Source organism: Gopherus evgoodei, chromosome 5 (genome assembly GCF_007399415.2).
Source record: "Gopherus evgoodei ecotype Sinaloan lineage chromosome 5, rGopEvg1_v1.p, whole genome shotgun sequence".
Taxonomy (NCBI): Eukaryota; Metazoa; Chordata; order Testudines; family Testudinidae; genus Gopherus; species Gopherus evgoodei.
The window spans coordinates 44,429,523-44,441,879 of NC_044326.1; positions in this window are offsets into that span (position 1 = coordinate 44,429,523).

Sequence of the window (12,357 nt, forward strand, 5' to 3'; positions counted from 1 at the left end):
TTCTTGGTGAAGACCGAAACAAAGAAGTCAGTAAGCATCTCTGCCATTTCCAAGGCCTGGTCTACACTACGCTGCACCTCTCCACACAACGAGGCCCTTTATATCCATATAAAGGGCTCTTTAAACCAGTTTCTGTACTCCTCCCCGACGAGAGGAGTAGTGCTGAAATCGGTATTACGATATTGGATTAGAGTTAGTGTGGCAGCAAATTGACGGTATTGGCCTCCGGGCGGTATCCCACAGTGCACCACTGTGACCGCTCTGGACAGCAATCTGAACTCGGATGCACTGGCCAGGTAGACAGGAAAAGCCCCGCGAACTTTTGAATTTCATTTCCTGTTTGCCCAGCCTGGAGAGCTCACCAGCACAGGTGACCACGAAGAGCTCATCAGCACACGTAACAATGCAGTCTCCTGAGAAACGAAAAAGAGCTCCAGCATGGACCACAGAGGAGGTACTGGATCTGATCGCTATATGGGGAGAGGATTCTGTGCTAACAGAACTCCGTTCCAAAAGACAAAATGAAAAAACATTTGAAAAAATTTCCAAGGTCATGATGGAGAAAGGCCACACCAGGGACTCAGTGCAGTGCAGAGTGAAAGTTAAGGAGCTCAGACAAGCCTACCAGAAAACCAAAGAAGCAAACGGAAGGTCCGGGGCAGAGCCAAAAACATGCAGCTTCTCCGCTGAGCTGCATGCAATTGTAGGGGGGTCCGCCACCACTACCCCACCCCTGTCCGTGGATTCCATGGTGGGAGTGGTAATCTCAGCCATGGCTGAGGATTCTGCGGATGGGGCAGATGAGGAGGAGGAAGAAGAGAATGAGTTTGCAGAGGGCACACAGCACTCCGTTCTCCCCAACAGCAAGGAACTTTTTCTCACAGAGACAGAATTACCCTCCCAGCACTCCCAAGCCACTAGCCCAGACAATGAAGCCATGGAAGCGACCTCTGGTGAGTGTACCTTTGTAAATATAAAACATGGTTTAAAAGCAAGCATTTTTTAATGATTGATTTGCCCTAAAGACTTGGGATGCATTCGTGGCCAGTACAGTTATTGGAAAAGTTTGTAACATGTCTGGGGATGGAACGGAAATCCTCCAGGGACATCTCCATGAAGCTTTCCTGGAGGTACTCCAAAAGCCTTTGCAGAAGGTTTCTGAGCAAGGCAGCCTTATTCCGTCCACCATGGTAGGACACTTGACCACGCCATGCATGTAGCAAGTAGTCTGGTATCATTGCATGATAAAGCCTAGCTGCGTATGGTGCCGGTGATAGCTGGCATTCAAGCAACATCCTTTCTTTATCTCGCTGTGTAATTCTCAGGAGAATGATATCGTTCATGGTAACCTGGTTGAAATTCAGGAATTTAATTATGGGGACAGAGATGGCCATTCCTACTGGGCTATTTGCGTATTGCTTAAAAGAAATCCTTCCTTGCAGGTAGACAAGCAGGGGGAAAAGTGAGGGGAGGGGAATGGCACTGAGCTTTTTCGTGTTTGGCTAGCAGGGATATTCCCTGCTACCAGCCACGTGGTGGTGGGGAAGGGGGGTGATTAGCAGTGATCTTCCATGATACCAGCCACACGGTGGGGGGAAGGGTAAAGCGATCATCCCAGAGAATTGGATGGGGGGTGGTTTCTGCTGCTGCATGTTAACAGGAAAGAAGCAGCACTGAATGGGCTTTGCTTGGTATTTGGGAAAGGGGGGCACTGTGTATATGAAGGCTGCAGAAGCCGAAAGACAATGGCTTACCATGGCCGCATGCAAGCCAAATTCTGCTGCCCGGACCTGCGTCTGTGAGATCTCTAACACCAGAGCCGCAGGCACTCAATATTAAGATGCAAAATGTGACCTTGTAGTGAAATCACATGTGCTATGTAAGGTGAATAGTGTTCACAGTGAAAGAGTAAAAGTATTGTCCTGTAAAATGTATTTTTTTAAATACTTCTCTCCCTTTTTTCCCTCCCTCATGCAGCTGCAAATTTTTCAAGCCTCCCTACTCCATCCCGAAGGCTATCTCAGATAAGGCAGTGGAAAAAAAAGACGCAAGACGAAATGTTCTCGGAAATCATGGAAGTGACCCAAAATGAAAGAGCTCATCTGAATGAGTGGAAGGATGTGGTAGCAAATTACTGGAAAGATGCCAGTAAACGTGAGGACGGGAGGGACCAATGTGAGGATAGGAGGGTCAAACGTGAGGAGAGGAGAGATGCTCGAGATGAGAGATGGCGGCAGGAAGATCAGCGGTGGTGAGATGCAACGCTGGGGCTGCTGCATGATCAAACTGACATCCTCCGATGTCTGGTGGAGCTTCAGGAACAGCAGCAGGGTCACAGAGTGCCACTGCAGCCCCTGTGTAACCACCTTCACCCCTCACCATGTTCCATATCTTCCTCATCCAGACGTGTAAGAACGCGTGGGGGAAGGCTTCATGCACCCGCGCACTCCACCCCCGGTGGACAGCACAACCAAAAGGCTGTCATTACTTTGAAATTTTTTTAGTGGCCTTTTCCTTCCCTCCTATCCTCCTCCCAAACCACACCAGGGCTACCTTGTCAGTTCTCTCCCTCTTTTCATAATGACTTTTTAATAAAGAATACATGATTTTTAAACGATAGTGACCTTTATTTCCTTAAGCAAGCTGTAATCGAAGGGAGAGGGTGGGTTGCTTACAGGGAATGAGTCAACCAAGGGGGGGGGTTCATCAAGGGGAAACAAACACAACAGTCACACCGTACCCTGGCCCGTGATGAAACTCATTTTCAAAGCTTCTCTGATGCGCACGTGGTGTGCTCTTCTAATCACCCTGGTGTCTGGCTGTGCGTAATCAGCAGCCAGGTGGTTTGCCTCAGCCTCCCACCCCGCCATTACTCTCACAGAGATTGTGGAGCACACAGCAAGAAGCAATAACAATTGGGACATTGGTTTGGCTGAGGTCTGACCAAGTCAGTAATGTGTGCCAGCGCGCCTTTAAACGGCCAAATGCACATTCTACCACCATTCTGCACTTGCTCAGCCTGTAGTTGAACAGCTCCTGACTACTGTCCAGGCTGCCTGTGTATGGCTTCATGAGTCATGGCATCAAGGGACAGGCTGGGTCCCCCAGGATAACTACAAGCATTTCAACATCCCCAACTGTTATTTTCTGATCTGGGAAGTAATTCCCTTGCTGCAGCCTTTTAAACAGAGTAGCGTTCCTGAAGACGGGAGCATCATGAACCCTTCCTGGCCATCCCACATGGATGTTGGTGAAACGTCCCTTGTGATCCACCAGTGCGTGCATCACCATGGAAAAGTACCCCTTGCCATTTACGTACTGGGTGCCCTGGTGCTCTGGTGCCAAGATAGGGATATGGGTTCCATCTATCGCCCCACCACAGTTAGGGAATCCCATTGCAGCAAAGCCATCCACTATGACCTGCACATTTCGCAGAGTCACAACCTTTCGTAGCAGCAGCTTAATGATTGGTTTGGCTACTTGCATCACAGCAGCCCCCACAGTAGATTTTCCCACTCCAAACTGACCAGTAGCTGTCTGGCGTTGCAAGCTTCCAGAGGGCTATTGCCGCTCGCTTCTCAACTGTGAGGCTCAGTACTTCTCATCTTGGTATTATGGCCTTTCATGGCAGGGGAAAGCAAGTCACAAAGTGCTCTTACGCATGTGAAAGTTTTGCAGCCACTGCGAATCATCCCACACCTGCAAAACTATGCGGTCCCACCAGTCTGTGCTTGTTTCCTGGGCCCCAAATCGACGTTCAATGGCTAGAACCTGCCCCATTACCAGCAGGATCTCCAAAGTGCGGGGGCCCGCGGTTTGAAAGAATTCTATGTCCATGCCCTCATCACTCTCGTCACCACTCTGCCATAGCCGCCTCCTCCTCGCCCGGCTTTGCAGGTGCTGGTTCAGCACTGACTGCACGAGAATGCGCGAGGTGTTTACAACGTCCACGATTGCGGTCTTGATCTGAGCAGGGTCCATGCTTGCTATGCTATGGTGTTTGCACAGTTCACCCCAGAAAAAAGGCGCGAAACAGTTGCCTGCGGCTTTCAGTGAGGGAGGGGGGAGGCTGTACCCAGAACCACCCGCGACAATGTTTTTTGCTCCATCAGGCACTGGGATCTCAACCCAGAATTCCAAGGGGCGGGGCAGACTTTGGGAACTATGGGATAGTGGGTAGCTACCCACAGTGCAACGTTCCGGAAATTGACGCTAGTCTCGGTACATGGACTCACATCGTCAAATTAATGTGCTTAGTGTGGCCGCGTGCACTCGACTTTATACAATCTGTTTTACAAAACCAGTTTATGTAAAATCGGAATGATCTCGTAGAGTAGACATACCCCTTGTTTCCTGTTATTGTTTCTCCCTCCTCACTGAGCAGTGGGCCTACCCTGTCCTTGGTCTTCCTCTTGCTTCCAATGTATTGATAAAAAGACTTCCTGTTTCCTTTTATTCCTGTAGCTAGTTTGAGCTCTTTTGGGGCCTTTGCCTTTCTAATCTTGCCCCTGCATTCCTGTGTTGTCTGCCTATATTCATCCTTTGTAATTTGTCCTAGTTTCCATTTTTTAATATGACTCCTTTTTACTTTTTAGATCATGCGAGATCTCATAGTTAAGCCAAGGTGGTCTTTTGCCACATTTTCTATCTTTGCCATGCAGTGGAATAGCTGGTTTTTGGGCTCTTAATAGTGTCCCTTTGAAATACTGGCAACTCTCCTCAGTTGTTTTTCCCCTCAGTCTTGATTCCCATGGGACCTTACCATCAGCTCTCTGAGCTTACCAAAATCCGCCTTCCTGAAATCCATTGTCTCTATTTTGCTGTACTCCTTCTACCCTTCCTTAGAATTGTGAACTCTATGATTTCATGATCACTTTCACCCAAGCTGCCTTCCACTTTCAAATTCTCAATGAGTTCCTCCCTATTTGTTAAAATCAAATCTAGAACAGCTTCCCCCCAGTAGCTTTTTCAACCTTCTGAAATAAAAAGTTGTCTGCAATGCAGTCCAGGAACTTATTGGATAATCTGTGCCCGACTGTGTTATTTTCCCTACATATATCTGGATAGTTGAAGTCCCCCATCACCACTAAATCTTGGGCTTTGGATGATTTTGTTAGTTGTTTAAAAAAAGCCTCATCCACCTCTTCCACCTAGTTAGGTGGCCTGTAGTAGACTCCTAGCATGATATCACCCTTGTTTTTTACCCCTTTTAGCATAACCAAGAGACTCTCAACACTTCCATCTCCTATGTCCATCTCCACCTCAGTCCAAGTGTGTAAATTTTTAATATATAAGGCAACACCTCCTCCCTTTTTCACCTGTCTATCCTTCCTGAGCAAGCTGTACCCATCCATACCAACATTCTAATCATGTGTATTATCCCACCAAGTTTCGATGATGCCAACAATATCATAGTTGTATTTATTTATTAGCACTTCCAGTTCTTCTTGCTTACTACCCATACTTCTCACATTTGTATATAGGCATCTAAGATACTGATTTGATCTTGCCTCCCAGTTTTGCCCTTACCCTCCTTTCTCTCTGCCATTATAGTCCATGCTCCATCCTATTTCTGACCCATCTCTCAGGTTGCCATGTTCTCCACTTACCTGGGGTTGAATTGGTATGTGATGCTTAAGTAGTGCATCAGCTTGGTGCTGCATAGGACTGAATTCTACCACAAGTCATTTCATGAACAAGTCCAAGACAAACATACAATATCCTCTTTCAGGCAACACTTGATAAAATCTATGGCCATGTAGCGGAGTGGTTACCCACTCCTGCCCTGCAGGGCTTGAAACAGCCCAGGAGAGGGCTGTGGCTGGGGCAAGAAGCCTGGGCTGATTGGGGAAAGTAGGCTTAGCTGCGGCCATGCCCCAATCAGGCCTAGCTGGCCCCTATAAGAGGCTGTGAGACAGAAGCCCTGTCAGTGTCTCTCTGGCTGCAGGGACCTAAGCAAGACATCTAGATTGCGGGAAGGGCTAGGGGAGCTGAGAGCTCTGGCCTGGAAAGCCCCAGACTGCAGGCCCGACTATAGGCCGAAGAGGTGCAGTGTTGCAACGGGGCAGCCCAAGGGGAGGCAGAGGCAGCAGGTCTGAATCCTTTGCCTGTGACGAGTAGCTTATACTGCAGTCTGGCCCAGTGAATGGGGGCTAGATAGAGGCTGGGTAGTAGCCAAGACTGAGGTGAAGTGAGGAGAGTGGGTGGCGGTTCCCCTGGGAGGGGGAGACCCAGAACTGTGGGGGTAGTGCCAGGGGGCAGGACCCAGTAAAAGGGGCACTGGGATCCTGGGAGGGACACAGGGGCCAGCAGTGGCAGTGAGACACTGGACTGAAGAGGGTGCTCCAGAGGCTGGATGCTAATTCCCAAGGACAACCCAGCAGGAGGTGCCGCTGGAGTGAGTCTGCACCTCTACAGGCCAGCTTTTTCAAACTTGGGTTCCTAAAACTAGGCATCTAAATTCATACTTAGGCTCCTAATTAAATGGCCTCATTTACAAAGATGCTGTATGCCACTGAAATCAGCGAGTAGTGGGTTCTCGGAACCTCTGAAATCAGGCCACCTTTAATTATCTAAACAAGCTGGATGAAAGACAAGAGACCATGGATTAGTTTAATTAGGCTGCAACTTTATTCACTTACAATATCTGGAAGTACCTAACAAGTTGTACAATGCAGGGAGAAGGGAGTTGGTCCCCCACTGATCCCGACATGGAGCCACATATACTTCCTCAGCTTCATTAAAAGGGGCCAGGAAAAGGAGGGGGATCAGCTCCCCACTAATAACACAAAGGAGCCTGAAACCCTCCTACTCAGTTCCCATAAAGGATGCCTTCCTTCAAATTCCTCCATACCAAGTACTGTACTGGACATCGGCCACATGGAGGCACCAGCAGAATGCTTGGCTGCCTCTCCCACTCTCACCAGCTACTCAGATATCCATAGATTCCATTCCCCACCCCACCCCTTTTTTTTAAACTGAGGTGAACAATATTTGCATCTAGTGTCTGTTCCCTGGTTGTCAAAGAGCGTACAAGGTGCATCAGCTGGTCCCACAGCATGCCTCTTTTTCCATGCCAGCTCAGGGTTGCCTCACTTCCCAGGCCCAGATGTGAACTGCCCAATCACTTGGAGGCCCACCTATGCACCCAGGATGCAATACTACGCCTGCAAGTCCACACTACCACTTGCTTGGCATATTTGCATGATGATTCTCAAAGAAAGAGAAGAGAATTAGCTCTGATTCTCTACCTCGGGTCTCATGTATGTCCTGTATGCACTTGAATGCTATCACCCAGTTGCCTGGATCACTGTGGCCCCTAGTTCTAGCTAGTCTGCAGTCATAGCAGCCCCTACCCAAAAAGAGTGGGAACCAGATTTCTGGCTGATAACATGAACTTCCTAAGCCTTTGTTAGAAAACTGTAACAAATTGCATGTTGTGAGGGGCCTTCCATCACCCTGAATAAAAAGGGACTCCTCTCCAATGGGTATGACTGCTGTATAAGTCCTTCGTGCCCTTACAGTGCAAATCCTTGCCTCACCTCCCTCCTGTAGCCATCAGCAGCACATGAACACCCACTTTGGGAAGGCAAGCCCCGCGGCCTCACCGCTTCTGTCCCCCAACCCATCAGAGCCCATTCCCCCCCCCACCCCACCCTGCAGCTGGAGAAGCTGTGGCCAAACAGCACTGGGCTGCACACTAGCCTCATTGGGTAGCCCTGAGCCCCAGCCCAACCTCTGGGCTGCCAGTCAACCCCAAGCCATCCCGGGCTGCTGGTTGGCCCCAAACCGAGCCCCCGCAAGCTTCAGGGGAGAGGAGGAGGGAGAGCAAGGCCTTCAGGTGGAGCATGGGTGAGGGTGTGGCCTGGGTTAGGGGAAGCTTTGCATCCTTGGCCTATGGTACCTACTGCCTATGCCTGTAGCATTATGTACTCACCTCGCCTCCCCCATTGGTTTTCAAGATCCTCACAGTTAAGATGGGCTGATTTCTCTTCCCATTGTAAATCACTCCATTCCAAACCTAGTATAAAAATATCCCTTGCTGACCAGGCACAAATCTGCCAACTCTAAAAGGTCCGAAACACATTACTAGGAATGCACCCTTGAACAAGGCTGCCTCTTATTTGCTTCTATATTTGATTGAGAACTTGCATTAAGTCTCTATGCATTTGAACAGTGGTGTGATGACATGGATCTTTTCTAGGATCCATGTCCCAAGACCAATCCACTGAAATCCTTCAAATTAGGAACCTACTACAAAGATCTGGGTAACCCCTCATGCTACTGGCAAATGTAAGGCCCAGAGGGCAAATGGAGATGGTAGATGCTGCAAGCCCCTAGGTTACCAGAGACACCATGTATTGAAGCATCTGGGCTGGAATCAGCAATATCATTGCCATGCTTTCTCTCCTCCTCAAATTGCACAAAATTGTTAAAATTCCTGTCATAGACCCTAAAGTTTCATGGTGATACCGATCACCATAGTACCGTGAGAGCCATCAGACGCTAAGGTTCCAGAATGCTACTGACATCCGCTCTGATTCTTTGTTGGTCTAGGTCCCAAAATCTGTCCATCTGAAATCAAGACAATGTACAGGCTATTGCATTATCATTCCCAGGCATATGCTTGGCAGAGAAACATATGTTAAGATTTAACCATGAATACAAATGCCCTTACCAAGCTCATAACCCAGTGTGATCTACAGGCCTGGCAATTGATAACATGTACCACTACCATTCTGTCACTTCAAAAACTCACGTTTGTTTGCCAAATCCATTCCCCAAATAGTTACTGCTACCAAAACAGAAAAAAAATTCAGGAATGTTTCATTCTTTTTTATACCACTTTGTATCCAATTGGAGGGCCATTTCTGGGTACACCACCTATCATAGAAATACAGGGCTGGAAGGGACCTCAAGAAGTCATCAAGTCCAGCCCACTGTACGGAGGCAGGACCAAGTGACCGTAGGCCATCCTTGACAGATCTTTGTCCAACCTGTTCTTAAAAACCTCCAGTCATGGGAATTCCGCAATCTCCCTTGAAAGGCTATTCCATGGCTTAACTACCTGTATAGTTAGAAAATGTTTCCTAATATTTAACCTAAACCTTCCTTGCTGCAGATTAAGCCTGTTAATTCTTGTCCTGCGTTTAGTGGACGTGGAGAATATTTGATCCCTATCCTCTTTATAACAGCCCTTAATGTATTTGAAGACTGTTATCAGTTCCTCTCCCCGCAGTCATCTCTTCTCAAGACAAAACATGTCCGTTTTTTTTAACCTTTACTAATAGGTCTGTTTTTCTAAATCTAGTTATTATATTTGCATGATCATTACACACAGTTGAAAAGGTGCCTATTCAACATACTGGCACAGTGACGTTATTAGACAGTATCATATACTTAAGACATATGGGCAAAATCCTGATTCCACTGAAGTCAATGGCAAAACACCCACTGTGTGTCAGAATTTCACCCCTGGAATAGTCTTCACTGAAGCATGAGTTACTACCAGGGCACAAGACCCAGTGCTACACAGTACCCAAATCTGCGCCTCATGGATTTGAGCGTACAGATCACACAAAAGGCAGTTGGGATACAGAGCCTTCCTCATACCTCTCTCCCAATGCCAAGGATGGATCCTTTGCTGCTAATAAGCACCCCTTGTCCTCCAGAGGAGCCATTAGGCATCTTGGCGTGGTCCAGAGGGTTCACTGTCTGGCCAAAGATTAAATTAAAAACTTCCTATAAATATGCCCCAACTTCTTGTTAGGATAACCTCAGCCGAATACCTGAAACACTCAGAGCTTAACTGGAGACAAGCTTTTCCCAATACCCCCACTGCCAGCTCCTCTTTCCTGTTCCCTGAACTCTGTCCCCAATTTCATAACCTGGTATAAGCAGGGGGTGCTAGGTTTACCCATAGGCGCCAACTTCCTGATTTCCGTGGAGTGCTCAACCTCACTCCGTCCCAGGCCCTGCCCCCACTCCTCCCCTTCCCCCCAAGGACCCGCCTCACCTCTTTATGCCCCCGCTCTGCCTCTTCCTGCCCCATTCTGCCCCCTCCCCTAGACAACTGGTGCCTAAGGGGAGGTCACATGTCCCCCCAGCAACCACCACCACCCAGAACAGGGCCACTGCGCTGTCCCCACAGCATGTTACCTGCGGGGGGTGAGGTGCTCTGTCCTCCCGGTGTGTCTAGAACACACACCCACACCCCGCATGCTCTGCTGCTCTCCATGGTGGGAGGAAGCGGCTTCTAACACTGGCCCTTCCCAGGTGCTGCTTTGCTGCCTGGCAGCTGCCTGAGAGAACCTGGCTGGGGAGAAGGCTTCTGCACACTGTCCAAGCTCAGGTGCTGGGGGATGGGGGACTCCAGCTTGCTTGCCCCTGGTCCATGGCATCCAAGCCTGGGCAAGAAGTGGAAGCCACCTCCCCAGCCAGGCTCTCTCAGGCAGCTGCCAGCCCACCATGCTGCAGAGCACTGTCCCAGGGGCCAGAAGGGGCTGGAACCGCCTCTTCACTCCCCAGAATCTGGAGAAGTCCCCTGATACATGCTCAGCCCTGCCCCATCTCTTCCTGCCCCATTCCATCCTCTCATCCCACCTCTTCCTTCTCGCTGCTGCTCCCCCTGCCCCCAGTGCCTCCCACATGCCACTGAATAGCTAATTCAGGTGGGATGTGCTGGGAGGGAGGGCGAGCAGCTGATCAATGGGGGCCCGTCGCTGGCAGGGAGGGGGAGAAGGGGCCTGGAGCACCTGCAGTGTCGGCGCCTATGGTTTTACCTCCCAATCTTCTATCATATTGGGGTCTTCCCTGAAAGCTACAGCAGTTGTGGGCTGCATAGGCCCCAAACACAGCTTGCAGCCATGTTGAAATCTGTACATGTTCCAAAAACACCTACCTTCATTAAAAGCCCAGCAAACGTTATTCAGAGCATCAAGTCTCTGGTGGACATGCTGAGTAGTGAACAAGCCACTATCAGTGTGAATACCTGGCCCCCATGGTGTCATGCATCCCATCCACAGCATATGATGCAGGATGTCCCACCAAATCCTAGTCTGAGTTGTAGCCCTCAGTCTAAATCGCTCATCATAGTTAAACGAAGCCATGCCTCCAAATGTATTATATGCCCTCCTGATTATATCCAAGCTTCTTTCCAGGAATTGTTCTGAAATGACATCTGTGTAAATTAAAAAAGATGCTTCCCTATTTGTCCAGGTTCTAGCCACCCTTGGATGCTTGGCTTGTCCTCGCTTTGCTTGTCCTGTCCCATCTTACTGTCTGTCATAGCTTCCCGGTGGAGTGGTGATAAAAAGTCTATGTATTCGCCTCTCAATAGCTTATCATAGGTGTTGCAGAACTTTCACTTTGTCTGACACTCCTGCATAATCATGTTCTCAACTAACCTCTATAGAACCCTCAAAGTCCTGAGGCTCCCCCCGGATCCTGAAAGAGTGATCTTATGTCATGAATCAGCATTCCCTGTGTGAGTCAGAATCTGAATTTTTCTCTCCTACCCCTGCATTAATGACTCTGTCACCAGGCCAGGCGTCTCCCCCTCCAACAAGGAGGTTTATTTTCTTAATCAAGAGAGCCTCACTAATGAATAATTAACTCATTACTTAGCCTCAGGCTTCAGGGTGATCCATGACAGGCACCTCTAATCCTGGAAGCTTCCCAGTTTCAGTCTGCTCCACTCCCTTCCTAAGGCAACAGCCCTAGGGTTGCTTCCAGGAGCCCAAGCCCCTGCCTCTTGCTCCAGAGACCCCACCACAGGAACTAGCTGTACTCTAGTATGGCTTTCTCTCCTCAGGCGCATAGCCTGTCTCAATTCCTCCCCTGCAACTGCCTGTTAGCAGCCCTTTGTAGGCCCAGGTGTAGCCCAGCCCTCTGTAATTGACTCGATTGGACTTGCCTGCTCTCGTCGAGGGAAGCTTCATTTCGTCTATCCATGGGAACAGCTACCCTATGACAGACTCCAACCCCAATGTGTGGGGTCAGCACCATCTGTGTTTCTCCCGTAGCTCAAACCTGAGCCCATGTGGGGTGACTGGGACTTCTGCCAAACTCCCCTCTGAGTAAGCCTCAAAACTCTGACACAATTGTAAGATAGCAGGCAACGGAAGTGAAAAGCTGTTGACCTCTGATTTAGCCACACTAACATCAGTAACCCCAGACCCCTTTCAATATCATACCCCCCTCCCTTCCAAAGCCTGTGGCTAAATCCACTGCGGGTTTTGCACACATGCAAAGAGAACAGGCTAGGAGAGTTAAAACACACTGTCTGGAGCTGAAAGGAGAACTACCAAAAATGAGAAGCTTCTGCATCGAAATATTAAACAGATTGGCTAATTCAGT